Raw genomic sequence first — 6,270 nt, forward strand, 5'->3', positions numbered from 1 at the left:
GACCAGAAAAGATGAACATAAGACAGTTGCTTGAAGCTACCAAGAGCTAGACTACATTTTCTGACGTTTACAGTGCTGCTTCTGTGAGGTCAACTGATAAAGTTTTGAATGCAAAGGCATGGAAACAGATTCTTCCCTACAGCCTCTATAAGGATGGAAGTCCTGCTAACACCTTGATTTTAGCCCCATGAGACTTCTGACTTCCAGAATCTATACTAATAAAAGAGTAATATGCTAATTAGACCAGGAGACCTTCTGGAGACCTTCTGGAAGTCCTTCTGGATAAAGCCATGGTGGCGGGGCCGAGGCAGAGGCATTTAGGGGCAATCAGGCCAGCAGGCAGAGGCAATTAGGGGTGATCAGGCAGGCAGTCAGAGGAGTTAGGGGCAATCAGGCAAAGGCAGTTAGGGGCAATCAGGCAGGCAGAAAGGTGAGTAGTTAGGAGCCAGCGGCCCCAGATTTCGAGAGGAATGTCCCACTGCTGGTTTAGGCCCGATCCCACAGGGGCATGTCTAACCTGACAGTCAGACATGCCCCAAGGGGTCCCCGATTGGAGAGAGTGCAGGCTGGGCTGAGGGAAACTTCTCCCTCCCCCCGCCCACACACGAATTTCATGCACCAGGCCACTAGTTGCAAGATAATTAACTTTATGTTGTTTTAAGCTATGTGTAGTACTTTGTTACAGCAGCAATCAGAAACAAATATAACTACTAATTAACATTTTCAGTAGTTACTGATACTAGCTAACATTGATTCAGAATTTATTGTGTGCCAGTTATGGGTTTTAATAATGTATTTGCTGTTCATAAGAACTCCATGAATTATAATTAACAATATTATTAGTATAATGTATTACCATTATTTGTTATTAAGGTTATGGTTATTGTCTTTAAAGTTGAGGAAATGGAGAGTCTCGCGAGAAGCGCGGTTTGCGAGCCATGCCACGCTGGGAGCTGAGTCCGCGTGAGGTTATGAAGATGCATCTTCAAAGAAGATCCAGGAGGAGTGTCCAGAAAGGGAGAAAAGTCAGAAGAAAAGATGCTGGAACCACAGGAGAATGGCTTGATTGACCTACCAGATTATGAGCATGTAGAAGATGAAACGTTTCCTCCTTTCCCTCCTCCAGCTTCTCCAGAGATGATGAAGGAGCTGAACCTGATGACAGTCAGGAAGAGGAGCACCTGTTCCTGTACCTCCAAGGAGAACAGTTAAAAGGAACATCCCTAAGCTTGATGCTCAGAGATAGATTTCAAAGAGAGGGCTTCCAGCATTAAGACATGTGTTTGATAAGACAAAATTTAAAGGTAAAGGTCATGAGGCTGAAGACTTGAAGACACTAATCAGACACATGGAGCACTGGGCACATAGGCTATTCCCTAGACTGCAATTTGAGGATTTTATTGACAGAGTTGAATACCTGGGAAATAAAAAGGAAGTTCAGACCTGTTTAAAACAAATTCGACTTGATCTCCCTATTTTACATGAAGATTTTATTAGCAATAATGATGAAATAGGGGAAAATAATGACCATGATGTAACTGCTACTGAATTAGATCCATTTTTGACAAACTCATCTGAAAATGCGACATTTGCTTCTGAGTCAAGTAGAAGCCTAACTGAAGAGCAACAACAAAGAATTCAGAGAAATAAACAGCTGGCCTTCGAAAGAAGACAGGCAAAGCTACTGAGTAATAGTCAATCCTTAGAAAATGACTTGTTAATGAACACATCCAGGGCACAGACAGTTGAAGATGTTAATATGGGTGAGGATCAAAACAAGAAGTCAGATGAACTTAAGGAAGACATTCTAGATAATCTACATAATGATGCTGCTGCCAATACTGTAAATGAAGAGGAGGAATTAAAAATAGAGAAAACTCAACTGGACCAATCCTTTTAAATGTACAGCAATAACTTTATGCTTCATTCCGAAAAGTTACTGAGGTTGAAGAGGCCTCAACTAAGAGGAAATTAATTTGGTATCCTCAAAGTTTGAGATTACTATATATTTTGTCTACTTTGAGTGAAATCCTTATGTAGTAAAACCTTTACAGATACCTGTTGAAAATCTGGTATTATTTATAATTATACTTGCTTCTTATTAACTTTAGTTAAGTCTATTTATTTTCTTTAGTGTTGTATATAGATATGGCTTCATAACAATGACTGGTAGTTAATAAGCACCTTTTGCTGCCAGTGTGCATTCTATGCCTTGTTTTCACTAAATTAGTTGGATTTTTAAGATGTAAATATATATGAATATTAATGTCCATTTAAAATAAATAAAAATCTTATCAACTATCAAAAAAAAATAAAGTTGAGGAAATGAGAGCATTAGAATTAAATGAATTGTCTAAGGGCAATGCCACAGATGACATTTTGAAGCTAGATCCACATTCATAATCAACTTGTGATACTCTTTCTAGTTGTACTTAGGAAAACATAGAAATATTGAATAATATGTCAAAATTTAGGAATTAAGGCTATAAGCAGTGAAAATATAAAGCATAGTTACAAAACAGTCTTAAAGGATTTACACAAAAAGCAGACAAAGAAATCTCCCAAAAGAAGTGGAGAAAACATGATATTGATTCTTGAATAAACTGGTCATTGCTAGAACAGAAAGTCCAAAAAATGGACTGTTATGAGAATTATATAATTTAAAGATGGACTTTTTCCTAGGTTCAGGCAAATGAATGGTCATGTGAACAAAGATAAAGTTAGACCTGGACACAGTAAAAGACATCCAATTTGATGAAAATGTTGAAACATAAAAACCATAAAAATTTATTTGAGGGAACCAAATGTATGTTTTCATTTGGGGGCCCTTTCTAAATGTGACTCAAAACCCAGCTGACATAAATTAACAAAAATAATGTTTGGAGCAATCAGGCTGGCAGGGGAGCAGTTAGGTGTTGATCAGGCTGGCTGACAGGCAAGTGGTTGGGAGGCAGCAGTCCCGGATTGTGAGAGGGATGTCTGACTGCCGGTTTAGACTCAGTTCCACAGGGATCAGGTCTAAATCATCAGTCGGACATCCCCTGAGGGACCCCAGATTGGAGAGGGTGCAGGCTGGGCTGCAGGACAGCTGCCCCCCGTGCATGAATTTCGTGCACCAGGCCTCTAGTCTCTCTCTCTCTCTCTCTCTCTCTCTCTCTCTCTCTCTCTCTCTCTATATATATATATATATATATATATATACTAGAGGCCTAGTGCATGAATTCATGCACTTTTGGGTCTGGCTGGCCTGCCCCAATCAGGCTGGTGCGGAGGGATGGGAGCGACCCCTGGTAGAACTCCTGGTTGAGGGGACAATTTGCATATTAGCCTTTTATTATGTAGGATGAGAAATATGCAAATTGGGCTGGGACACCGTAACAGGTCACAACTGGACAAGAGGAGGTTGCGCACGCAGGTGAGGCCCTTAGTGGACAAAGACAGAGACACGGGGGCTGGCCGGCAGCCTACACGGCCAAGCGCAGGCCGGGAGAAGAGAGGGTGAGCCTGCTTGCAGCCTCTGTGTCCTATCACCAGCCCTGAGAGGCAAGGGCAGGCCACCTGACAGGCCCACCCACAGCCTCCGAGGCCAATCACAGGCCTGGAGTATAATGTTCACAGCAAGTCCTTTCAGTATAATTGGGGTATTAGAGGCCCACAGAATGATCATTTCCTTTTCTATGAAACACATAACTCTGACACACTATTTACAATTAAATAAGTTCCATATATTTTGACATTTACAGGCCGGGAAAGTTACATGTAATGATCAGCAAAGTGAGAAGATGAAAATAATTTCTAGGCTTTTAAAGATGTAACTAATTTCTGTCTAGAATACACACCAATTCAAAAGGTGATGGTTTTATTGTCCTATAGGACATTAGCCAGATTGTATCTAATTTAGCAGTTTTACTTCAGGCTTTCATCTTTGGCAATCTCACTTGAACAGCACCATCATCCTGTCAGGCCCTTCACTGAGTTAAACAGAACTTTTGCATCTGTTATTATGTATTTGAATAAGAATTATGTATTTAACACATGCAAAATTTTGTTTTGCCACAATAAAACAACAGATCACTTGATTCTTCCCTGAGACACAGAAAAGCACAAACTTGAATCATTGGTGTGGCTTAGGCTAATTTTCCAAATATTGTTAATAAAATTCATGTAGGGACCTTCATAGAGCCAAGAATTCTCTCTTTCAGGCCTACATACTCAGCATCTCCAAGGAGGAGGCCTGTTATTCTGTGTTTTGTTTTATTTTGTTTTGTTTTTTAATACTCACCAGAAGATATTTTTTCACTTCTTTTTAGAGAGAGTGAACCGGAGGGAGAGGGAGAGGGAGAGGGCCTGCTCGCAGCTGAGGGCAGGCCCTCGTCAGCAGTCCTGCCTCTGCATGTGAGCTGCAGAGGAAACACCTTTTCTGACCACTCATTGGCTAAGCTCCCTGTATGCTACTTGCAGTGTTCCTGGTAAGTTGCCTAATAAGAATCCAAGAAGGTGATCTAGGGTTTTTCCACCTCACTCCTGGAGGAAAAAACGAAGGTCCACTGCTAGAGGGGCTAAGAATTATCTTATCCTGCCCTAGCCAGTTTGGCTCAGTGGATAGAGCCCCGGCCTGATGAACGCAGGGTCCAGGTTTGATTCTGGTCAAGGGCATGTACCTAGGTTGCAGGCTCCTCCCTGGCCAGGGCCCACATCAGGGCTCATGCAGGAGGTAACCAATCACACTGTCCCTCTCACATTGATGTTTCTCTCTGTCTTTCCTTCTCTCTTCCACACTCTCTTAAAATCAGTGGAAAAATATCCTCAGGTGAGGATAAAAAAAAAAAAAAGAAAGAAAGGTCATATCCTATGAAAGAGACATCTTGAAAATACCTAAGGAACATTGTCATTTTTTCGTGGTGAAGGAACTGGAGTCTGTGTGATGAAAACACCATAGCAGCTGTAGCGGCCACCAGTGGCAGCTGCAGCGGGGTGATGGGGGTGGTGCCTTTCCCTGATCAGCCCAGATTGCCTCCTGTGGGCCTAAGCCAACAGTAGGACATACCTGAGGGCTCCCAGACTGTGAGAGGGGGAATGGTGGGCTGAGGGACCACCCCCCCCCCTGCAGTGCACAAATTTCGTGCACCAGGCCTCTAGTATTTAAATAAACTCCAAAAACACTTCAGCTACACCATACATGTTAATTAAGGTTTTAGTTCAAGTCTCTGGGCTTTACAGATGAATTCTCCCTGACTTCTATAAATTCATGAGCTAGACCCACCAAAAGCATTAAAAATGTGATAATTTTAGGTATTTTGTCTTTACTGTGTTAGTTGCAGTCAATCTTGTGTCCTTATTTGTATTAGCCAGAGTCTGAAGTGAAAGTAGGAGTGGTGAATCTTTGGCTTCCATTACCTAAAAAGTAGTAGGGGCAGGAATTTAGATATTCTGAATTTTAATATTAATTTTTCATTGAATTTATTGGGTTGACACTGGTTAACAAATTTATATAGGTTTCAGGTGCACGATTTTACAGCACATTATCTGTACACTATATTGTGTGTTTACCACCCAAAGTCAAGTCTCTATCCATCACCATTTATCCCCCCTATTCCCTCTCCCAACTTCTCCCACCTCTCACCCTAGCAGTCACCACACTGTTGCCCTGTCCATGAAATCTTTCTTTTTTTTCTTTTTTTCTCAATACCTCCAACTCCACCCCTGATCGCTTCACCCACTTCCAACAGTTGTCAGCCTGCTCTTATCTATGAGTCTGCCTCTATGTTGCTCATTGTTTCATTATGTTCATTAGATTTCACATATGAGTGAAATAATATGATACTTTTCTTTCTCTAACTGGCTTATTTCACTAAGCATAAGTCAGGTTTAAAGCACTCAATAATCACGTCAGTATAAGCCCAGGAACGTCTACTGATTGCTAACAGATTGTAGTTTACTAAACCTTCTTCTTTTTAGCTGAATACATTTGTTAAGGAGCCAAAACATTAAAAAAAAAAAATCTATTTATCCGTTGATATGGACAAATGGGTTGCTGCTACCTCTTCGCTATTGTGAATAATGCTGCAATGAACAGGGGTGAGCAACTATTTCTCCAAAATCCTGCCCTTACTTCTTTTCAATATTACCCAATAAGTAGAATTTCTGGATCATATGGTAACTCTGTCGCAGGATATTAAGAAGCTAGAAAAATTCTAAGGCAGAAGGAAGAGGGAAACTGAGATTAGAAAGTTAAAACAAGACCAAACAGTGTGGGCACTTTGCAGCTGG

At 41.1% G+C, this 6,270-nt stretch overlaps 1 pseudogene; it reads left to right on the plus strand.

Moving 5' to 3' along the window:
• The first annotated feature begins 1,038 nt into the window (after nt 1-1,038).
• LOC118676661 lies at nt 1,039-2,046 on the plus strand (annotated as a pseudogene).
• Nucleotides 2,047-6,270: the final 4,224 nt, after the last annotated feature.

The sequence above is a fragment of the Myotis myotis genome, unplaced genomic scaffold (genome assembly GCF_014108235.1).
Source record: "Myotis myotis isolate mMyoMyo1 unplaced genomic scaffold, mMyoMyo1.p scaffold_m19_p_2, whole genome shotgun sequence".
NCBI classification, from domain to species: Eukaryota; Metazoa; Chordata; class Mammalia; order Chiroptera; family Vespertilionidae; genus Myotis; species Myotis myotis.